This window comes from Physeter macrocephalus, chromosome 15, assembly GCF_002837175.3.
Source record: "Physeter macrocephalus isolate SW-GA chromosome 15, ASM283717v5, whole genome shotgun sequence".
Taxonomy (NCBI): domain Eukaryota; kingdom Metazoa; phylum Chordata; class Mammalia; order Artiodactyla; family Physeteridae; genus Physeter; species Physeter macrocephalus.
Window position 1 is genome coordinate 6,254,294 of NC_041228.1, and position 24,441 is coordinate 6,278,734.

Genomic DNA, 24,441 nt, shown 5'->3' on the forward strand with positions numbered 1-24,441 from the left:
TTTTTTTTTTTTGTTTTGTTTTTGTTTTTGCGGTACGCGGGCCTCTCACTGTCGTGGCCTCTCCCATCGCAGAGCACAGGCTCCGGACGCGCAGGCTCAGCGGCCATGGCCCACGGGCCCAGCCGCTCCGCGGCACGTGGGATCCTCCCGGACCGGGGCACGAACCCGCGTCCCCTGCATCGGCGGCAGGCGGACTCTCAACCGCTGCGCCACCAGGGAAGCCCTGTTTTTGTTTTTTTACGCCCTCCATTTGTGCGCTTGTAATTAAAACAACAACAACAACAACAACAAAAGACCTCACCACATACATACATTAAAAAGCTGATTGAACATTGACTTTCTCTCCTCTTAGGTCCTTACATACTGCATGTTGCAAACACTAGGATTGAAATTGCAAAGTGAGTTTGGAAATTCACACCAAAGCTAAGCAAAAGAAAGTAAGTTCCTAAATGTGCCCTGGCTATTTCTGCTGATGTACCTCTTTCCTGACATTTACTGACAACCAGCATTTGATGGGTTTCTCCCTCCCCCTCACGCCCCACCCTTCAGTCAGTCAGTCTAACGATGATGTATTGAAACCACTGCTGAGGGCTTCCCTGGTGGCGCAGTGGTGGAGAGTCCGCCTGCCGATGCAGGGGACGCGGGTTCGCGCCCCGGTCCGGGAAGATCCCACGTGCCGCGGAGCGGCTGGGCCCGTGAGCCATGGCCGCTGAGCCTGCGCGTCCGGAGCCTGCGCTCCGCGACGGGAGAGGCCACAACAGTGAGAGGCCCGTGTACAGCCAAAAAAAAAAAAAAGAAACCACTGCTGACATAAGCAAGCAGCACTCCATGGCAGCCCCAACAGCTCCAAAGTAAACTTCCAGCAGAGACGAGTGACTGAAGGTCTCAGAGGACAGCTTTCCAGCCACAGCCCTCAGCCTGGGTGGGGAATCAGGGCACTTTTGGAGGGACAATCAAAATTTGTGCAGCAAACAGAACGGAATGGAACAGGGGGGAACAGTACGCGAAGGGGTGGGGCGGGGTGGTGATCCCGACGAATTCGCTGTGGGACTCTTCTTTCGTCTTCTGGCTGGGCGTCGTGCATCCTCTGTGTGAGCTCTTTGTAAGTGCGCAGAATTCGAACACCCTCCAAGACAGGGTTCAGAATAGAAGACGCTGAGCTCACTTGGGCCATCGCTCATCACACGAATTGTTGATCTGATCTAGACATTAAGTTCCCAGAGGGCAGGACTGTGTCTCAGGGGAGACTTCGTAGCACAAATAGGAGAAAAGGAAATGCAGGCCATGCTTCTACCACTGGTTTTTCTAGGCCTTCAGAGATTCAAGCTGGCTTTTCTATCCTTCTTTTTAGTGACCACTTTATTTCTACCTGGGCAAATAAAATGTCCCCGCATGCCTCTGATGAGATTGATGCCTTCAAGCAAAATTGAGCAAGAGAACTGTCTCCTGAATTCCCGACCAGCCCCGATTCCCAGAGCTGCTCTCCCCACGTCCCCAAGAAAGCTCTGCCTGAAAGTATAGAAGCCAAGGCTACCTTTATTTTTCTTAATCAACACATTATGATTTATTCATACAGTTGAATATCCAGAAGAGAAAGTGATAGTATAATAGCTGAACGCACCAATACAGATGAATCTCAAATGAAAATTTCAGTGAAAGAAGCAAGTTAGAGAAGAATATATCCAGTATTATTACATTTATGTAAATTTATATAAACAGTAAAATGGAAATGTATTTGAGGATATAAAAATAAGTTATAAAAACTGTAAAGCAAGGAGCTGATACACACACACACACACACACACACACACACACACACACACACACACACAGAGTAATGGTGATCTCCGGGCAGGAGGGATGGACATATCAACCTGGACCATTACAGGCAGGAGTCGGTAGCCAGGAGTCTTCTAAGGCGACCACAGCTGGACCTGCTGGACTTGCGCTGCCGCGGGTGGAAACGTGCCTCTTGCAAGTGTGCAATAAATGGGAATTTTTCTTAATCCCCCTGTGCCTTCATCCGTAAACTATGAAGATATTAACTACTTTAGAGACTTGCTAACTCATATATAGTGCTCATGCAGAGTACTACTTGAAAGGCTTAATAAATGACATCCATTTTTATTATTATTAGAGCTACCAGGCAGTACTCATCCCCCCGCTGGCTTGCCTCTTCCCATAGCTCTGTTGTCACAACGTTCTTCACCCATTCACTCATCCATCCATCCATGTGCCAATTTACATGGTGTAAATATTCCCACCATGGCCAATTTCAAGCTACTGAACCATTTAAAAACTTGCCGGCAAAATTACCGGTGAGGTCATCATTATTATTACCCCATTTCTAAATGAAGAAATGGAAAGGATACGACTTTAGTGCCCAACCTGTGGCACTAAAGCAGCCATAGAAAGCAGGTAAACAGGCATGGCTGTGTGCCCATTGCATTTTATTTACAAACCCAGGCTGTCAACTGGATTTGCTGGCAGGCCACTGCTTGTCCACCTCCATTCTCAAAGGTGTTAAGCTGTCTGGGGGCTTTGAAAATTTTGTCTGTGGGCTCAACTTGTAACAGTGAATGAAGACTGTTTCCCTGAAGAATCGTTTGCTCCGGAAGGAGGTTCCATGACGTGATGAATTTTATTTCTTTGCAATGACTCGATCAGAATTCCACTCTGCCGTGCCGGCCTCTTGGGGTTAGAGGGCTGATCGAGCATCGCTGGACAGACGTAACCATAGGCTGTTGGGACTAGAAGGGAAGTGTGTGTGGTAGAGCCCTGTGCACGTGACCGATGAGGAAGTGAGCATCCAGAGAGGTGATGGGACATCCCCAAGGTCACAGGACTAACACGGCACACACACAATTCCGTTAACAAGGTTTTCATTGGTGGGATACGCACCTTCTGCCAGGTGCTTCAGACACGTTTCCAACCCTCACCCACTGCCCTGCTTCTCTTGTGGATCGTTCTCAGAGGACCTCGAAGGAAGCCCCCATTCCAAGAATTCTACTGATGGATGGAAATGAGAATTCCACGTGAGGGTTTGTGTGGAGAAGAGCAGCCAGCTTGAAGGGCGACCGAAGTGGTATGGCATCCCAGGTCTGCCGTTTCCCGGCTGTGTGACACCCCAGTAGGTCACTTAACCTCTCTGAGCCTGACTGTCTTCATCTACTAATTGAGGATGATGGTGTCTACCATGCATGGTTGCTCTGGTAGCTCAAGAAGGTCATGGACACAGGTCTCTCTTGCTGTGCCTGATGCCCTGGAGCCACAGCCCCAGGGCAGGGCCTCCAGCCTGCATGAGGTAAGGCAGACTCTCCCTTTTTGGGTGGACCAAGAGCTGGGGCTTGACTGAAATGGTTCGGTGTGAGTCTGGGCCTTCAAGAGCTCAAAATCCATCTCAGCCAAGTGACTTAGAAGTCCCTTCCGGGCCCAGGGAACTCTGAAAGTCCAAACACCCACTGAATGTCAGCCAGGCCCCAGACTCAGGCAGGCACCGGGGACGGTGAATTCCCCAGGACTTAACCACAGTCTGGCGAGATCACAGCTGCTGAGGATGCTTGAGCGAGCCCCCGGGATCCACTGAAACCGGGACTCTGGGGCCTCGGACCAGCTGGGGGCTGCCCCGCAGTGCCTGCAGGGGGCGGAGAGCTCTGCAGAGTAGACTTCTGCGGCCCTGGCAACCAGCCTGCTCCCGCCTGGGGGTCAGACCCCAGCAACTCGCTCGTGGCAGCAATAAACATCAACCGAGGCCTTGTTCGGTGCTAAGGAAACAGGGAGACGGTTATGTCTCCAGAGGGGGCTCGCAGAAATGGGAGAAGCGGAAGTGGAAGAGCCCGTGTCATGATAACGGAGTGACCAGGGCTCCGCTCCACACGCAGGGGCAAGAGAGCCTCTGCAAGCAGGCGGCCCCTCGCTAACCCCCGGGGTGGCTGGGCGGGGCTGGGAGCCAGTGGCTAGAGCTGGACGCCTGGCTCGAAGCCTGTGTGAACCACCTAGCGGCTGGGTGACCTTTGGCACGGGCTCTTTCCCTGTGCTCCAACTGCCTCACCTGTACAATGGGCTAATAACAGAACCTGCCTCCACAACTGCCGCCAGGAGAGATGAGCAGAGAGTTTCAGAGTCAGTACAGGCTCCCTGTTCCTGGAGGGCAGGTGGATTTGGCCCATCGAGCAGGGCAGGGCCGCGGGCAGGGCCGCGGGCAGGGGGCCAGGTGGCACACCTGGACGCAGGTCGAAGGCGGGTCGGCAGAGCAGACAGACCCTCTGGTGGGACACACCTGCTGCCGTGGCCTGGGACCCGAGGCCTCTCTCTCACCAGGGCACCGTGCGGGGCCACCTCTGGCCTGACCCTCGCCCACCGGTGACCGGTCTGGGGGTATCCAGAACCCCCCTGCGCCGCCCCCCACCCCCAGTCACTTGGAGTCCGGATTCTACCCCCTCCTCTCCGCGGAGGCCTCCCGGGTGCCAGACGCCCCCTGGGGAGTTCGCAGCCAGTGAGTCACTGAACCAGCGAGAGCGTCTGCACCCCGGAAACTGCCCCCAGCTCAGCACACAGGCCACGGTCATCCTTCCTCATTACCGTCTGCTCGTCCTGCCCTCGGAGACCCTGCCCTGGAAGCTTCGGAAGAGAGCTGGCCTCCGGACTCCTGGATCGATTCCACAGCCTGACCTGTTCCTTCTAAACAGAAAAATGCTGCATGACACCCAGTCCTCCCTTCTTAAAGGCATGCGGCTTTCCGAAAGGTGTGCAGATGGCGATGGATTGGGAGCCAGGCCCAGCCTAACCGAGCCCGTGCACCCCCATAACCCGCGGCGGGGGCAGCGGCCATGGCCATGGGGAGAGCGGGGCCACGTCTACCCGTCCTGCGTCGAGCCCAGGGCCGGGCCTGGGTGAGCGGCACCCGGGCGGGGCAGGGCTGGTGGCCCCGGCCTGGCCCCCCCTCCCACCCGTCGTTGCATCACAAGCCGGGGAGGGCAGGGTCAGGGGGCACCAGGGGTCCGGGACCTGTGGGTGCAGATCTGGGCTCCCCCTCTTGCCAGCTCTGGGTCCTGAGCTTCCTCACACGTGCAAAGAGCATGATAAGCATTGTCCTCGACTCCTCGAATCCTCAGGATGAACTGAGCCCGGAGAGCTCCCAGCTCAGTGCCTGGCTTCCGGTCAGGGCTGAGCAAGTTTCACCTGGGAAAGCAAGCCAAGCGTAGCGCCGCGGAGGCGGGCAGACCTGCGGGGAGAGACGCCCCCTTGCTGCTCCCCATCACCTCTGCCCAGGCGTCGGGGGGCACGAAATGCCCTACGTGAGCCTCCCGGTTTGTTCTCGGCCGCCCCGTGTGCCCTGGCTGCCCGAGGGTGCACAGCGAGGTCACTCCCGCCCCAGGCCGGAGATGAGCCTGACACAACGGCCGGAGGGCATCTCCGGGGGATTTAGGCTCGAAAACCGACAACGACAAGAGAACCACGGCTACCACAGATGATATTACTGCCAACAGAACGATCATTATTATGGCAAGAGTCCCACCATGTTATTTTACTAAATCCACCCAACAACCGCGGGAACCCTCAGGTGTGCCCCGAAGGCTAATGGAGAAAATCCAGCGGAGGGCCCGTCGCACCCCCACTGTGCTCACGGGCAGAGACCCAGGTGACCTGTCCGGGGTCTGCGAGCCAGGATTCAGAGGCAGGCGTGTGTGGGACCCATGCCCAAGTTCATGCAAAACGTCCAGCCGAGCCACTGCAGAGGGGTGCCCGAGCCTGGCCTTGCCCACTGCTGCTTGGGGGATGCTGGGGCCAACCTCTGGGGACGCGCCCCAGGACTGCATGTGACCCAAAAGCCTCTGACCTCATTTCCTCCTGAGGACAGGCTGCTGGGATTCCCTCTGCTGACTCGGGGGAGCGGCAGCTCATCTGTAGGAAAACTGGTCGGGAATTTTCCCTCTTGGGCAAATCCTCACATTTCTTTCCTCTTTTGACGTCCTCAGCTCTTTTAAAAACTTCCAGGAGCCAACGCTGACTCGAAGGTTGGGAAGGTGCATGCATTAGAGTTGCAGTGAATTGTTGAGCCAGGTTTTGAGCCCTTTCCTTTTTGCAAATAATCATCAAATTAGAGTTGGAGGAGCCCTGGACAATCCTGCAGTCCAGGCTTATTTTACAGGCCCGGGGATGTGACTATTATGACACTGCTAGCTGGTAACAGAGCCAGAACTCTTGACTCTCAATTCAGAGCTTTTTTCCCCAGGCCGTATCAGGAATCAGTCTCTTTCTCTCTCTCTCTCTCCCTCTCTCTCTCTCTCTATCTCTCTCTCTCTGTCTCTCTCTCTCTCACACACACACACACACACACACACACGCACACACACAAGGACAGCCCACTTGATAGTGTGATAGAGCCTGGCAGCTGTCAGCCCAGCACCCACACTCCCCATCCAGCGGTTCTCTAAATACTGACCCTGGTGCAGCATCAGCGTCACCTGGGAATTCAATTCTAGAGAGATGCAAACCCTCCAGCTGCCCCGAGGCCAACACACACACACACACACACACACACACGCACACACACAAGGACAGCCCACTTGATAGTGTGATAGAGCCTGGCAGCTGTCAGCCCAGCACCCACACTCCCCATCCAGCGGTTCTCTAAATACTGACCCTGGTGCAGCATCAGCGTCACCTGGGAATTCAATTCTAGAGAGATGCAAACCCTCCAGCTGCCCCGAGGCCAACTGAATCCAAAACCCAGGAGGGGGGCCCAGCAATCCGTTTTAACAAGCCCTCAGGGTGATCCTGATGCAGCTAAAGTTCGAGAGAGCTGAGGCTGACAATGTTACTTTCTGTGCCCTGTGCCTATCCCTCGGCCCAGGTAAGGTCGCAGCTCCGGCTGCGGTGGGCGTCTTCTGGCCACATCTCCCAGTCTGTCCAACTCAGGCTGTGTGCAGGAGCGAGGGCGTTCACATCCCCGGAGCCCCCTGTCCTGACTGTGGTGCCCCAGTCACATGGCAGCCTCCCCCCAGCATCCTGGCCCTTTTCCGCCCTCATCTCACCTCCCCTCTTGCCTGCCCTTCTCTCCCAGGATCACCTCCAGGATACCAGCACCCAAGTCCGCCTTGGGATCTGCTCTGGGGAGTCGCGAACTAAGACAGACAGGACCACAAGTGGCCCAGGGAGGGGCTGCAGGATGGGATTCTAGCATCGCCTCTCACCCATCAGACGGCAAGGAGCCCACGTCCCTGACATCACAAGGGATGGGGTCGAGGTGCAGGGACAAGGAAAAGCGTGTGTGTTCTCTCTCCACTGCTGCAAAACAAGTCACCCCAAAGTTCGTGGCTGAGCACAGGGGCCGGCAAATTACAGCCCTTGGGCCAAATCCAGCCCTACACCTGTTCTTGCCAACAGCGTTTCCTGGGTGCACAGCCATGCCTGGTGGCTACGGCTGCTTTCACTCTACGAGGGCCAAGTCGAGCAGCTGGGACAGAAATCCTATGGCCCGGAAAATCCAAAGTATTTCCTGCCTGGCCCTTTGCAGAAAAAGTTTGCTGGCCTCTGGCTTAAAAGAGCTCCCCTTGTCTTGCTTTTTAATCTGCAGTTCGGGGATGGCTCTGTCTGTGGTCCACGCAGAACCAGGTGGAAGACTCATGGGCAAAGGAGGTCCCATAACAGCGCACGACCACAGGGCCCCTGGGCCCACCGTGCACCACGTCGCCCAGAGGCAGCCGCTCAGCTCGCGTGCCAGCTTGACAACTGCACGTCCCTGCTCTGTCCTCAGACACCCCAGGCTCTGAACCACGGGCAAACACAGGACTCTGAGCCCAGCCTCTGGAACCAAGGTCGGAAGGAGGGCTGCTGTCCTCCCGGTGACCTCCTCGGAAACTGGCTTTCTGTCCCGGCAGCTCCAGCGTGTGCTGGACTCAGTGGCCTGGCTCCCAGAGGGGGGAGCTCCCACCAGGGAACACAGTGAAGTTTCCCCTGAATCTAGAACTGCACCCGCCGCCTGGCCACTTTGGTCCCCGTGCAGCTGGGCCAGCAGACAAAGAACGGGGTTACTCTACGGATGGGGACAGTCAACTCTGAGCACAAGAAGCTGGGGTTGGCACTTGGTGACGGCGAAGGGATACAGATGCCTGGAACTCGGGACTCATCGGGGCTCCCCTGGATGTTCCCACACTCGGTGAGAGCAGGGACCGTGCGGACGCAGCTGGGGAAGGCGTAAGGACTCAGCGCCTTTGGGAGGAAGGTGTGGGCCCCGCGCTCTGCCTGCTCACAGCGAGAGAGCAGGCGCAGGGCAACCTTCAACCAGGGGGGGCCGAGTCGGAGCACACATGCCCACCAAACGGCCTCCAGAGGGACGACTCTGCGCTGTGTCCTCCTGGGGAGCCCAGAGGGACTGGGCCCCAGCAGCCCGCAGGGCAGTGACACAGCCCTTCTGTCCCCTCACACACAAACCATCTGCAGCCAAGCCTGTGTCTGAAGCTCTCTGCTGGGGAGACCCAAACTAAGACATTAGTGACAGAGTGCCCTAGGGGCTGCATGCTCTGGCCAATGGACTTTAATTTGCAGTTACAAGTAGGGAGACTCCAGCAATGCTTTTTAAAGGGAGCTGTCTCCCCTGACACACGTCCTTTGCCCTCCCCATCCCCCCTTCTTCCTTCCTCCTGCCTGGACAACAGGCACAATGGCTGGAGCTGCCATGCCCTTCTTGGGACCGAGAAGCCATCTTGAGATTGGAGGCCACCCACAAAAGATTGCAGAACAGAAAAACAGGAGGAGCTGGGGTCCCTGTTAGCACAGCGGAGCTGCCGCACCCCGCAGTGTGTATTCTAGCACGGTGGTCACACGTGGGGATGCTAGAACCCAGCCGCCCAGGGTGGGAATCCCGGCTCAGGCACTTAGCGGCTGTGTAAACTTGGACAAGTTCCTTAACCTCTCTGGGCCTCAGTTCCCTCACGTGCAGAGGGGGGCTGAGGGTATACACTCAGCCGGGCTTGTGGTTAGTGCTCTAACTATTATCCCATTTCCAGGCCAATGAGCTTCAGGATCCTCACTATGCGAGGAGAAAAGGCTAATTTGTCTAAATTCTTTTTTCAGGTTGCTGCTACTTATAACTCTCCACAGGGCACCCCAGGGTAGAATCTTCTAGAAAGCTGGGAGGCCTCTATCTGAGGAAACTCCAGAGAAAGAAGACCCTGTGATCATCAAGCCTTAGGGTCACTGGGCCTCATATAGGAAGGGGCTTCCCAGGTTGTCTGTTCCTATAGCCTGGGTTTGCCAGGACTCTGCCGGGGCCATCCTGGGTGAGCTCCAGGGCATAGCCTTAACCAGCTCAGCTCCAATTTCATGAGTTGTTCATACAGGTAAGATTTTGTTTGGGGAAAAAATTGCTGGCCGCGTGCAACTAGCCATGAAATGCAGGAACCCTTTCCCTGGTCAGAAGAAGCATCCGGCACCTGCCTGAACTCCTGGGTGGTCAGGGAGCTGATGTAAAACCCCCATCTCGCCTGTCCAAGATCAGAGCCAGTGGAGAACTCAAAAGTCAGTTGAGTGGAGATCAAAATGGCACCTTCTATTACTTGTAGGCGAGGCTGTGGTTGGTTGTGCAATATTCTTTCTCTACTTCTTCCTCCATATCATTATCGCATGCAGGCTATGTGCTCTGTTAAAAAAGACGACACTGTCCAGCCTCTCTTGCAGCCAGGAGTGTCCAAGGAAGACGGAAACCAAAATGCTGTGTCAGATTTCCAAGAAGGTCGTGCTAGAGGAGCCAACTTAGCTGGGATGGATATCCTTTCTGTCCTCCCTTCAGCCTCCTGCTGCCAGCGTGGAATGTGGAGGCAATGGCTAGAACTCCAGCAGCCATCTTGGCCTGTGAGGTGACTCTTAAGAAGAAAGCCTGTACTGAGGGTAGAAGGGAGGAAGGCTAGGTGGCTGAGGGCCCCATAGAGTCATCATACCAGCCCTTCATTATCAGACTTATTTGTGGACACCTTTGAGAGAGAAACAAACTTCTATGCAGTTTAAATCACAGTTATTTGGGGTGTTCTTTTATATGCAACTGAATTGGCTCTTCATCAACAGCTTGGTTAAAGGACCACGTGACTAAAAGGATTTTTTTCAACACTTTTGCCAACCTGATGCTCCAAACAGGGAACTCGAGACAGTCCCCTTCCCTCCCACGGGAAGGTCTGGCTTTACAGTGATGGCGTATTCCCCTGATCACTGCCTCCCTCTGGTCCTGCCTAGAGACGAAAGAAAAGAGAGAAGAGCCCAGCGTGCACAGTCTTCTCATGGATGAACCCCCAGCTGAGAAATCCAGGGGGGCAAATCCCTTCTCGAGGGAGTTTAAGGACGGTGATAACTGTTTCGACGTGAAACAGGCCGCCCTTCCTCCTGGGAAACTGCCTCGTCCTGGCACTGGACTGCTGGCGGGTTCCTCATCACACTGAACTGGAAAATCTCCATCCAAGGATGATGCCCGTGGGTGTGAGCTCTGCCTGGATCCACGCAGAACAGCCTAATCTCTCTCCGCAGGGTCTGAGGATGCTTCAAAACAAATGGAGAGCCCAGATTCCAGTGTTGCCGGATGAAACACACGATCCAGTTAAATTTGCATTTCAGATAAATTCTGGGGGGTAAAATATGTCCAAATATTGCAAAGGACATACTTGTACATAAAGAACTTATTTGTTACCTGAAACTGAAATTAAGCTAGGCATCCATCCTGTGTTTCTCTTTGCTAAATCTGACCACGCTAGCCTAGAGGCACCACATCTCCAGACACTGAGATGGGCACACTCCAATTTCAGGAAAGGATGTGATGTGAAGAAAAATGCGAAAGTGGCTTCCTCATGACTTCCAACTGTCACGATCTCCTTTCTTCCTGCCCGTGGTCCTCTGGGCCGATTCAAACCCTGTTGGCTCTATGGGTGCCCCCCAGCGGCTCCCCTTTCATGGCACCTGTACCTCCAACTTTGTCGCCCTCAGATGAGCCGGACCCAGGGGCTGAGCCGATCAGATTCTGCGTTCTCCGGCTACAGTGATTGGCTGGGGACTGGCAACACGTGATCCAAGTCTGTCCAATCAGAGTGGATGGCGGAGTTTCTTTAAATTAATTAATTTATTTATTTTTGGCTGTGTTGGGTCTTCTTTTCTGCATGAGAGCTTTCTCTAGTTGTGGCAAGTGGAGGCCACTCTTCATCGCGGTGCGCGGGCCTCTCACTATCGCGGCCTCTCTTGTTGCGGAGCACAGGCTCCAGACGCGCAGGCTCAGTAATTGTGGCTCACGGGCCCAGTTGCTCCGCGGCATGTGGGATCTTCCCAGACCAGGGCTCGAACCCGTGTCCCCTGCATTGGCAGGCAGGTTCTCAACCACCGCGCCACCAGGGAAGCCCGATGGCAGAGTTTTTGCTGTGTAAGGATGGCCTGGATCTCACCTGGAAGGTCTCTTGAGTCTCCGGAGAACTGAGCGGCAGCCAGTCCAGGACCAGATCCAAGAGATAAGCTCGCTCTATCTTCTAGACTTTTCTGCTTACTTGAATCAATAATTCATCTTTAACTGAAAGCCAGCTCGTTCTGGATTTTTCTGACACTCGCGAACAAAAGGGTCTTGATACAACTCTCAAAAACTGGAGGAAGTGAGGGAATCCAGAGAGCCTGTCCCATCCCCATCTATGCAAAGTGCTGGGCACCTTGCAGCCCCTCAAAGACTTTGACTGCCTTTGGCCTTTATGGGGCTCCCTCGGAGCGCCCACTTAACCTCCCACAGCGCTGTGAGAGAGTCTTGTTAATCAGCAGACAAATATTAATAATAACCATAGCAGCTCACGTTTGATCCTCACAACTCTGAATTGGGTGCGATAGTCCTCCTGCTGTACACGTGAGGAGACAGAGGTTCTCAGAGGTGACATCATCTGCCCACGGTGACGTGGATGGGCCCGAGGTGAAGCTGGGGTTTGCACCTGGGGGTCCAGGTGCAGAGCCTGCACTCTTCATCCTGAAGGGCGTCCTTGTTTTGGGTGCCAGGGTGGCTGGAGCAGTAACAGAGGCCGCCAGGTGCGACTGTGGACGGAGGACTGCCCTGGAAGCCCTGGGAGGCTCAGATCCTGGCTCCAGCCCACCGCACTCAGGGAAGGCCAGCCGGCCCACCCGTCCTGCCTCCGTGTGCCCGTCTCATCTTTAGGGCCTGACGATCCACCTTCCCTGTACTGGCAGCCGCCGATGCGTGGGGAGGAGCTGAAGGGGCAGCAGGGGTTGGGCTGGAGGTTGCTCCTTGCTGCCCTGTGCTCGGGGGGTGGAGAGGGAACCAGTGCCGGAGCACGGGAGCAGGGTAGGGCTCTCTTAGAGAAGAGCCGCCAGCCACCCTGCGGAGACCAAGGAGAGCAGGGCAGGGGCGGGGGGTGGGAGGGCTGCTCGAGCACGGTCCTATGGACAGAGCTTCCCAGGCACCAGGTGGTGGCAGGATCTGGCGCTGGTGTCTCCCAGGCTTTCTGGACTGGCCATTGCCGTGCAGAGACTCCCTCCACATTGCTGGGAACACGCCCTGGGCTTCATCCACGGCTTCTGCCTGGGGCTCCGGGAACGAGGCTGAGCCAGGAGCGCTGAGGAACGGGGATTGGAGCAAACCTTGCCGCCGCCGCCCCCGCCCCCGCCAGGCATAGGCGGGTCCTTGATCTGCTCTACTTCCTGTGCACCCCTTAGAAAGTTTACCACACAGCCTGGGGCGTGGGAAGAAGCAAGCTTCGGATTCATACAAATGTGTTTTCTCTCACAGGGACTGTTGCGCTGCCCCCAGCGGGCCCCTTCACACTCCTTCCGCAAGGCAGCTGGCTCCTTCTAAGACGTGGATCTCAGGATGCTGCTCCCCAAAACTAACCCCCCCCCACAACACACACACACAAGCGGCCCTCCACTGCCCACAGGGTCAAGTTCTAGCTCCTTGGCAAGGCAGCAAGCGATCCTGGGCTTCTCAACGGGCCCTTCCCTACCTCCTGGCTTCATATCCCCCTCCTCCAGCTACGCAGATCTCTTCCCCGTCGCGCCCTGCTCGTGCTGCTTTTTGCCTGGATCGCCCTTCATTCTTCTGACCAACACTCCTCAACCTACAAGATGAAGCTCAGGCATCACCTCTTCCAGGAAGTCTTCCTGGTCCCACCGTCCTGCCTTCTGCCCCTGACACTCCCCACTGCCCCTGCCCCCAGGCTGATGGGGTGCTCCCGTGTGTCCTCCCTGAGGGTGCATGTTGTGGACACTTGAACCTTGCAATTAGCCTCAGTTCCTTTTGGCTTTGGCTGCTGGGATGCTCAGGGACCCCCTTTAGGCCTTACGGAATGCACGATCCTCACCAATCTCACCTTCCTCTGGCTGTATCTCACTTCCTCAGCCCCACCTTCTTTTCCCCACATTTCCTCCTCTGTTCCATTTATCCTTCTGTACGGCACGCCTGCATTGCAGAAAACCATCCCCAAATCCTGCTATGGGGAATGAGACAAAGCACAGAAATCAGTAAATGGAAATGATAAAAGTCCACCAACTTCTATGAGTCCAGTTACGCAAGGAGTATGGAGCAATACGCTTCTCCTGAGAGACAACAAGATGGCGTGTCTGCGGCTCACGGAGTGTAAAGTGTTGCTCATATGTAAGGGAAATGAGAAATAGATTGCCCTGGCTTCTTCCTACCACTCACCTTCTGAGTTTTCTCCTAAGGAACCTCAGAAATCCCAGAAAATCAGAGGTGGGGAGGTGGCCTAAATCACTGAAGCACCCTGCCCCCTCATTAGCGGAGCCAGGAAGGTCAAGGTCGATCGGCCTCTCTCCAAAACCTGAGCATTTTGATACCAATAAAGGCCACCCAAGTTGTCTTAGGGTGGCAATAGGAAACAAATAGACCGTCTAACAAATGACCACAAACTTATTGACCTGACATAAATTTATCTGAAACTTCTGTAGTTAGAAGTTCAATTTGGGTCTCACTGGGCTAAAACCAGGGTCTGGGAGCGTTCTTGGTAGCTTCCTCCAGGGGACAATCTTCTTGCTTTGCGTTTTCCAGCTTCTAGAGGCTGCGCCTTCCTCGGCGCACAGCCCCGTCCTCGGCACACAGCCCCGTCCTCCGCCCTCAAAGCACATCACTCTAACCTCTGGATCCGCCCTCTCGTCTCCTCTCTCTCTGACTTGGACCCTCCTGCTTGCCTCCTATAAGGACACTTGTGAGTACAGTGCGTCCACCTGGAGAATCCAGCATCATCTCCCCATCTCAAGGTCCTTAAATTAATCGCATCTACAGAGTTTGTTCTGTCATTGACGGTAATGGACTCACATGTTCTGGGGATCGGAGCATGGACACGTTGGGGGCATTCTGTCTACTACTGTCGTGGCTCCCGCGAAAGCCAACCCTAAGATTAGGACTTGGGTGCAAATAGTTTATGTGAGGAAGGGGGGCCAGACCGAGAACAGGGTGCAGGAGGAGGGGCACTGGAGCCACAGGTCCACACAGAGAGGGGTGGAGCCGGCCCCCCACCTCCCCCGTGGCCTCCACATCCAGCCCATGACCCGGGCTGGACGCAGAATGGTCCCGAGAAGCCCAGGCGCACACAGCATACGGTACTGTTGGATTTGGACACGTTTGTAGCACTACCTCCACCTCCTGCCGGAGAGAGCCGGAGCTCGGAGAACAGAGCCCGCTCCCCAGAACTTTCCTAGAACCCATCACAGCAGAGCGTGGAGGAGAAAAGCACAGGCCTCTCAGCCTGCACGAACGAGGACGGAAGGCCTGCCCTCTCGTGCTCACCCCGGAGAAGTTTGCTTTTGCCCACGTTGGGGTCCGGGTGGCTCGGCCCCTCCCAGGTGTGCGTTTGCCCTCCTGGGCCTCAGCCCACCGATGCCGAGAGGGGAGCTAGGGCAGAGAAGGCAGGTCCGTCCCTGAGCGCCTCGGCCCACAAGTGGCCCTGCTACTGCCCCTCACTTGTCATCAGCGAGAGCCAGGTGCCAGGAGCGGGAGGGGACCTGCTGTCCCAGAGGTGCCCCGGCCTGACTGGATCTCGGGCCAGTCAGCATGTGGGGGCGGGGGAGGGGAGGGCAGATCCCCCAGGAGGGGAGAGAGGACACTGTGGGGTTATGGGTGACCGAACACGCCCCCGGCCCCGGGAAGTGGCCCCGAGATGAAGTCCCTTCCTTCCTCCTGGATCTTGGTCTGACCCTCTTTTTGTCAGGCTGGGCTGGCCGTGACCAGCAGACCCCTCTTCTCTACCTTTTTGGCTGCGTTTACTACAATGCTAATAAAACCGAGCAAACAACTGTTACGCAGCCAGTGCCCTCAAAGTGGCCCCGGAAGAGGGGGTGAGGCCCAGGAGACCGCTTGGTCCTCTCCCCACTCCCTGATTTTCTTGCAGCTTTTCACTCAAGGTAGAGTTTCTATCTTGGAGGCGGAGGGAGGCTGGGCCCCGGTGCCCCCTCCCATCAGCCCCTCCCCCCGGGCCCAGCCGGCCCATCTCTTCTGTGAAGCGGCTATTTACAAAGCAGGTCACGATCTGAGGAGCACGCTACCGTCTAAAAATAGAAAGTCATTACGCAGCAGACAAGCGCCAGCTCGGCCTGCGAGAGCTGCAAGCTGGGGCAGCTCTGTTGCCTCCTCTTCTCCCCTTTTGCTCCTCCAGCCCCTCCTGGCCCAGCATCGCCGGCAGCTGCAAGTCACGGGCCACCGGGCCGCCCACGGGCCACCGGGCCGCCCACGGGCCGCGCCACCTCCACCTGGGTCCTGGCTCCGCCCCAGAGCCCAGCCCGGGCAGGACCTGGTTTCCCTTTGATTCTTTCGACAATCCCCCCGAGGCTAGTGTTCTCGTCCATTCGTCCACTGAGGGACCCGAGGCTCTGGGCGGCAGGGGACTGTCCCCAGAGCTGGGAGGAGTGGCAGGTCCGTCTCAGGGGTTTTGTCCATCACGCCATGGGCACCACCTCCCGTCCACGAGGACCATCCTCTCTGGGACGAGCGCCGTGGGCCCTGGCACCATGAAGAGACCCTGGGAAGTGCGGGGCCCCTATCTGCCCGCCCCCTCCTGGGGGGCCTGCCTGGGAGGCGGGGTAGGGGACCCTGATGCACCTCTTTGCTTGGGATCCACCCCGCAGAGTACCGAGGGTGCCTGCCCTGTGCCTGGGAGAGTCTTGCGGCCGCGGATCAAAAGGACAGCTCTCCAGATGGGGGATGGCCTCTGGTGCCTTCTGAGAAGGAAAGGAGACGCGGGAGCCCTGGGCATGAGCAAGGGCGAAGAGGGGCCCGAGACCCCGGAGCTGCCGTCTCCACGGAGGCTCTGCGCGGCGCAACCTTAAAGCAAAGTACGAGAACGAGAACTTGCGCGGTTGAGAAGCCCCGCCCCCCTGGTGTGGGAGCGTCTGGACGTGCGGAGGCCGGTGCTGCGCGTGGCCCTGCTCGGTGGGGGGCAGGGTCAGCTTTCTGCTTTAGGCTCCTGCTCAGGTGGGGGCATGTCTCCTGGCAGCTCTGGCCAGTGTGGCAGGGCCCCTCCCTTCTCACCTGCAGGGCCTGCGGCAGCCGGGGGCGGGTGGAGGATGCCCCTGACAGTCTCCCGCGCTGGGTGCCCTCTGCTCAGGGGATCCTCTCCCCTTGACCCACCGGGAACCCTGACAAGGCACCGCTCCTTTCTTGAGTCCTGTCCCTGCTGAGCTCACAGTGAGCCAGGACGCGTAACGAGTATGTTTTGCTGAAGGGTGCAAGTCACCATCCTGTTGTGACACAGAGGGAGGACTGGGTTGTGACTTTTCCAGCTAACTTGATTCCTTCATACCACGCAGTAGAAAGAATGGAACAAAACCTTATTGCTTGGGCCATGGACTTCAAATGCCAATAGCAAATGGGGCCAAATAGTTACCAGCAAATGCCTGCAGCGGCCTGGGTGGGAGGCGATAGAGAAGCATGGGGACTAGGGCAAACCCCGGGGCCTGTGCCTCGGTTCCACGGCTCCACGCCCCAGCAGACCCAGGGCACGCAGAGCGTGGGCTGAGGTTGCAGGTCCCCTGCTTATCGTGCAATCAGCAATGTAGATAATCGTGTAGCATTATTTGGTAGCAGATGAAAATAATCTAAAACACTGGGAAAAGAACAACTCTTGTTGTTGGCAAGTCAGAAGCAGAGAAAATAGGCACACTGCTTGATATTTAACGCAAAAGTTTTTCTAAGGTATCTACAGCTTGACCTAAATTATTCAGTATAATAGGCGTGTAGGCAAAAGTATCTAGAGGTGAATATTCTGTGATACAGTTGCACCATTTGGTTTCAGATGGAGAAGTTAAGCAAGGGAAGGAACAGCTCGCCTGGATCAAGCCTGCACAGCCTTAGGAACGATTGATAGGGCATGTGTGGTAGTTATGAAAATAGTCTGTGGTTTCCCATTATGAACTCGGAATCCCTTTCTGTCCAGAGAATCCAGGCGGAGAGGCCTACACGGGGCCCACGCTCCTGGGATCTTCCTGGGCTTGGAGCTTCCCCTACAGCTGCTCTGCAGACAGCAGCGCGGCGACCCCGGGGGGCCCGAGGTGGCTCTGGACTCAGCTGCCCGGTGGCCTTGCCCTTCGCGTCCCTCTTTGGGACATTTTGGGTCTTGCCCCGTGTCATCATCTTTGGAAATCATGAATTTCCTGCCCACAAAGGGAAGCAGATCCAATCCCCTCTGCCTGCACCGTTGCGTTATGATTCGCTTTGGGTGTGGACGTCGATGTCCCCTCGACAGCCGCCGGCGGCTTCCCCAGGGGCCCGGCCTTGGGCGAAGGAAGGAGCACAGCACAGCATTTTGTTTGGGGAGATCGTCCTGCATCTTGCTGAGCAGAAATACCCGTGAGGCCAGACCGGAGAGCCAAAGGGGCTCTGGTGTTTAGAAACCCTCTGTGATCTTCCCGCCCACGTGAGGGTGGGCGCGTCCTCCCCGCACCCCGCGTGGCGCAGGTGCTCAGCCCGCCCCAGGCCCCACCCTATCACCCCAACTGCTGGCTTCTGAGAGTCCCTCCACCGCCCCCCGAGGTGGCAACAGAGAATCTCCGTCTTAGCGATAGCGATGGAAGAACCGAGGCTCAGAGAGCTCCCACGTGGCTCAGCTGATGGGGAAGGACAGGAACGGGGAAGCCTGGGCCTGGCTCTGGAGAAGCAGCCAGGGGTTAAGGGTGATAGGACCTCGGGGGTTAACACGACACCCACGGGGCCGGGCGCCTCTGTCTGGAACCGCGGTGGTCTGCTGCTGGGAGAAGGGGGTGAGGAGTCACTCGGTGGGCAGCCTCTTGCTCCCGGCTGGTTAGACCGGTCGAGGCAGGGCCCAGCCGGCGGCCAGGGCGCCGGGGTCCCGGGGCGGAGGAGGCCAGGGCCTCCGGGAGTGATGGCTCTGGAACCAGCGGGGAAGCTGGGCCGAAGCCCCCTCGGGGGCCGCGAGGGTCAAGGGAAGGCTGTGACCCACACCCGAGGACTGCAGAGGCTGCACCCAGCGCGCCGAGTGCGTGCCCGGCAGCTGGGGGCCCATTCGCTGGTGGGGTGGAAGGGGCCCTTGCACCTGGCGGGCACTTCACAGGCGCCTGCTGTCGTGGTGATGGGGAGGGGCGAGTCCTTGTCCTGCCCTCAGGAGGTCACTGTCATGGAAATGAAGGCTGAGGCTCTTCACCTGGGGAGGGGGCGGAGAGTGGCGTCCAGGGTCCCCCTGGGAAGTGCCTCTGCCTCAGACTTCTTCGCGTCCTAGTGCACAGCTGACACCTGCCGAGAGCTTACCACGGGCCAGGCCTCCTCCTGACGATCCCCGGGAGGGGGGCACGGCTCTCCCCATTTTGTGGGGGAGGACACAGAGGTGTCAAGTAACCCCCCCGGTGGGGGTGGGGGGAGCCCGGAGCAGTCCCCCCGCCACACTGTCCCGCGGGTGGGGGGGGGGCGGGGAGGGGTGGGAAGGACCACAGGCCTGTGGAGGAAGCGACGTGATGTGACTTGTGAAATCAGGGCCGAGCCTGTGGCCCCCTCGCTTGGGGACTCTCTCTCTCGGACCGCTTGCTCTGCGGGAGGCTGGCCGCCGTGTCGTGAGGACCCTTGGGAGGCCTGTGGAGGGGCCCGTGGGGCAAGGGCCAGAGCCTCCGGCCAGCAGCCCCGTGAGTGAGTCGGTGAGTGGATTCTCCAGCCTCCAGGGACCGCATGCCCCGGCTGACGGTTCGCACGCTCGTGAGAGACTCTGAGCCAGAAACAGTCCCTGATTCTCGACCCTCAGGGAATGTGTGACACTGTAGACGTTTGTTCTGTTAAGCTACTAAGTCCTGGGGTGGTCGGTTACACGGCAGTTGATAACAAGTGCACCCAGGTATGGTCTGCAGGGAGTGCGCTGTGCCTCCAGAGGATGCCCTGTGCTGGGTCATCTCTATGAGCCAAAATGAGGGACAATTTGGAGGAAGAGCGTTTGGGGTGAGGGTAGAGCAAGGATAGCAAACCATCTGGGACAGGCTGCCTGGGAAGGTGCCGTCTACAGGCAGGAAGGTGGGCACGGACCTGGGCCACCGGGAGAGAGGCCAGAGCCAGGCGGCCCGGGGAGGGACTCTGGAAATCACCATGGGGCCAGAACACGGACGAGAAGCTCTTAGCTTCTGCACAGAAGCATCCATTTGTCGGAGCTTCCCATAATGCAATGCAAAAGCACCAGGCCCGGGCCACTTTGCAGAAGATTTAAGTCGCACCGAAGGCAGGGCCGTCGGACTAGCAGAAAGCAGAGCTCCTTCGGCATCGTGGTCGTGATTTTCACAACTCCACCAAGGCATCCCTTTAAAAAGCTAGCTCTAAGGGTTGAAGACAGTTAAATACACACTGAAAAAGCCATCAGCTGTTATTTTTAAAACCACGGGAAGTCGCTCAGATCCTTTAAAAATCAAACACTAGAATGGCTATCTCAGCCTGCCATGCCTGAAAGCTGCTGCCAAGGAGGAACCCCTGCTGAGACGGACCAAAACCAGCTTAGCTGGAGAAAAGTAGTGGAATTGCAAATCGAAAGACTTTTGTCTATAGTTGTTCAGGGCTAACCGCACCCTCTCACACCTCCTCCCCAGCCCGTTAGGGGTCTGGGCAGGGGCTGAGCTGGGGACGCTGTCACCTGGGATGAAGTGGGGCCTGCAGGGCCCTGAAGCCAGCACAGGACCCACGAGGAGACCAGTGACTCTAATGCAGTGTGACAACCAGGCAGGGGTCTCTGGGGCAGAGCTTCTGGCACCGAGTCTTAAAGGAGGCACACGAGTTGGCAGAATCTCATCGCTTCCAGATCCCTGTGATGCAAACAGGTCCCAGATCTCCCTCCCCCGGGGGCCACGCAGTGAGGCCTTGGGGCTCTGAGCTGTGTGTATGTCATCCTTTCCTTTCCCTGCCACGTCCTGAAACGGCAGGGAGCACGGAGCAAGGAGAGGTGACCAGGCTGACAGGTCGCGTGTGCTGGGGTGAAACGCAGCGAACGGGTACCGACGGTCCGGGCGAAGGGCCTCGAGCAGCCCCCCGTGGGGGGACGCACGGGGGCACACGGTGCGGAGCGTCAAGGCGGCCGAGTGGGGAGCCAGGCCCTGCCCCCGCCTAGTGTACAGAATTAGAGCCACCTGAGGATGGTCGTCGCAGGGGGAATTTCAGGCTGGAGGGTTCGGTAGGGGCCAAATCGCGGAGGGCCTGGGCGACAACTGGAGAAGCCGCGGGCGCCCCAAGGGTGCTGGCCGCGCCTCTGAAGGGCGATGCCACACAGCCCCGGCAGCAGGCGCCCCGGTGCGCGTACATGCCCCCAGCCGCCGAGCTGTCCCCACCTCCCCGCCCGGCCCCATCCCCGCCATCTGCGCTGCTGTCGGCCAGGCCCGCTCCTGTGCTCCCGTCGGGGCGTCTCCCCAGCACCCTCACTCTCTCCCACGCTCTCAAATTTCTCATCTCGAGGCCACAGCCCTCTCCAGCGATACTTTAAAGCAAACTCCTTGGAAGAGTTGACTGACTACACAGGCGGACCTCGCTTTTACTACGCTTCGCAGATACCGCGCTTCTTACAGACTGAAGGTTTGTGGTAACCCTGCGTTGTCAGGTGATGGTTAGCACTTTTCAGCAATAAAGTCTTTTTAAATTAAAGTATGTATCTTGTTTTTTTAGACACGATGCTGTTTGCCCACTTAACATGTCTCCACTGCACCGTAGTCTAACTTTTATACGCGCTGGGAAACCAAAACCTTGTGACTCACTTTACTACTGCAGTGTTTGCTGCCTTTTACTGCGTGGCCTGGAAGCGAACCCCCAGGACCTCTGAGGTCTGCCTGCTCCATTCTCTCCTGAGTCTGCCCAGGCCTCACTCTGAAGCAAAGCATGGCCAGCACGGCCTCTACGCGGGCTACCGTGTCCAGTCTTCCTCATGTCACCTGCCCCCTGCAGCAGAGGGTCACGGCCCTCCTCCGGGAAACCCTCTCTACACATGCCGTCGAGGGCAGGACTCTTGGTTCTCTTCTTACCTCCCGGCAGCTCCTTCCTGGGCTCTGGTTCTTCGCCATCTCACTGACTTGTACGTGTTGTACGTTCCCTGGGCCGGTTCTCTGATGTCCACACTCAGGCTATACCGTTACAAGACATCTACATTCTAACAGCTCTCAAATTCCCATCTCCAGCTGAGATCTCCCCTCAAACTTCAGATCTGTATCTTAAACAGTCCCTTCTACAATCTTCCCATCTCAGAAAGAAGTTTCTATTTTCCCAATGGCTCTAGATCAAAATCTTTGCATCATCCAACCCCTTCTTTTCTGTACCTCACATCCAACCTGTAGACGGACTGTTATCGGCTCTACTTTCTAAGTGCGTCTCAAGTCCGGCCAGTCCTCAGGACTTGCAGGGCTGCCACCCCGGGCCCTGCCAGCATTCCCTCTGAACTTCGCCGCAGGGGTTTCTAACGGGTCCCCCCACCGTGCCCCACTACCGCCTCTTCTCCACGTGGTTGCCAAAGTGATTCTGTTGAGATACACATCGGACGGATGGCGTTCCTCTTCGTCTCAGTGGGCCCGATAGCTCTCTCTGAAGTAGAGCTCAGAGACGGCCCTCCACACCCGGGCCCCGCCCCCGCCCCTGCCCCCGCCCTGACTTCCTTCCTGCATCCTTGGGGCTCCTCCAGCCCTCGTGTTCCCACCTCAGGATCCTGGCACCTGTTAGCATCTTGACGTAGCTCATTTCTTTACTTGTCTAGGTCCCAGCTGAAACATCACCTTATTATTCCCCCGTGGCCCGAAGTCAAGTCTAACCCCTCTTCCCGTGACTGTGCTCTGTCGCCCCCAGCTCTGTCACTGCCTGGCGTCCTCCGGTTTGCGGGTGATGGTCTGGCTCCCCCCACTGGGATGTAAGCTCCTCGAGGCAGGGGCCCCTCTGCTCTGTCCTGTGCTCTCACACGCAGGGCGGTGCCCAGCATGTAGGAGGCTCTCAGTAAACGTGTGCTCAGTGAATTTAAAGGATACAGGCAGCACAGTATGAGGCCAAGACTAAGGCAGCAAGAGTGAGGCGGGGAGAAGGGGGACAGACAGGAGGTGAGTTGGACAGTTCGAATCCCTGGGATTTCACTTGCAGCTTTATGACTGTGTCCCCAACACAGGAGGGGAAAAGGCCACAGGCAGAAAGGGAGCTCAAATTCTTCCCCACTTAACGACAGTCTGGCTCCCGTCCTAAAGTTCCCGCTTGTTGAGGGTTAATTCCGCACAGGGGCGCTGCTGACGGTGCTCTGGTGAGGGACCCACACCCACTCGCTGCAGCACTGCCGCGGCCCTCTGGGACGCGGGCCTTTATTCCTTGCACTTCTGAGACGGAGAAACACGTGTCTGACAAACGCAGAAGTGCCAACTGCAGGAGTAGAAGATCATGTTTAGGGTGCCTCACCAGAGGATAAGGAAAAGCAAACCTATCAGAAGTTGTTCTGTGCTTTTAACACAATGCTCCCAACACGGTACCCTGTAAAAAGTGAACGCCTTGAGGGAATGTGTCTTTGAGGTAAGAAAGTGACAATTTAACAATGCACAAGACTGTTCCGGAAATTCCACGACTAGGAAGCGTGTTGTGTGAACTTCTAGCAGAAGGAATAAAACGCATCCTCCCGGGGCATACTGAATTAAAATCACAAAGCACCAGTAAGTGATGAAAAGAGAAGGAACTGAATAATACTGTCCATGGGGATGATGACCTTTATGTTCCACAACAAACTACAGAGGCATGAAAGTCGGGTTTCTATTCTGACAGTGCCACTGCTTCCCGCAGAAGCCTTTATAATTAACCTTTTATGTGGCGGCGTACTTTTGGCATAACATGTTCATATTTACTGGTCCATAACTGAGTTGGAGAAATCATTTTCAAAGCTGGAATTTGTGCTGAGGCTTGACTTCTTGTGAGCTGTGAGTTGCAGCCATATATGGTTCTCAAGTGTGCAGAATTTAGAGCTGGGCTGAAATAACAAGCCTTTGTTTTTCTAGGTTTATATTAAAGTAGAAGAGATTGAAATGGGCAGCCTTTGTTAAGCAATACACAAATCATTTGTTTTCTGTTATGAGGAGACAAAGAGATTGACTTTCTTTCCCTTTTTCAAACAGACTTTCCAAATTAAAAAGCATACCATTTTATAAAACATTTCATGAAACACCCAGTTGTAAAAAAAAAAAAAAAAAAAAAAAAAGAGATGATTTTCAAGTTCTCAAGTGAATTCATTTACTGACTAGGCACGTTGGTGAGTTGATTATTCTTAAGCAGTCCATAATTGGAAGGAAAGTTCCTGAAAGAGAGGAAAATGATATATATTTGTATACTTCAAGTAACAAATTATTTACACTCTGGTGGGAATGGCAGGATTGAGGCAGAGGAAGCAGGCAAACTGAAATTTGATAGAAATGAGAATACTTATGGAAAACAATGCAAAATAGAATTGTAGAGATTAAGGACATAAAATATTTGTGTTCAGTAAGGCAGATGAATGATGAAACAGTATTATGGTGATGATCAGACTCCTCCCCGTTATGACATGTACGGGGCAGGAGGCTTTCAGAATGGCCATGCCTCTTTTCACACGGAACTTCCCGTACTAAAATGGGCAGTGACTTCCTATGGATACACACTGGCACTGTCCTTGCCTTCCTGTCACCTGAGAAGAGACTCAGCTTTCAGGTATACTTAAACAAAATTTTATTTACTAACTAACACCAAACAATATATTCTGACGTGCTAATTACAACAAAACTGTTGTTTCAAAACCCAAGTGGTTGTAAAGCAATTATACTCCAACAAAGATGTTAAAAAAAACAAAACAAAACAAAACAAAAACCCAAGCGGCAACCAGAAGGAAACAAAACACAAAACAGAACCTCATCACAAGAGAAGACGCGGCCTTGGCCAGGCTTGCTCCTCACTGCAATGGTCACAGATGCGCGGCGGGGGGCGGGGGGGGGGGGAGCGTCCTCGAGGCTCCC

At 56.0% G+C, this 24,441-nt stretch overlaps 1 long non-coding RNA gene across 1 annotated transcript; it reads left to right on the forward strand.

Annotated features, from left to right (window-relative positions):
* The first annotated feature begins 15,816 nt into the window (after window positions 1-15,816).
* LOC114487910 (uncharacterized) lies at window positions 15,817-17,996 on the forward strand. The gene is made up of 3 exons (XR_003683470.1): window positions 15,817-15,892; window positions 16,105-16,311; window positions 17,271-17,996. It is a non-coding gene; the product is annotated as an uncharacterized lncRNA (long non-coding RNA).
* The last annotated feature ends 6,445 nt before the right edge of the window (window positions 17,997-24,441 follow it).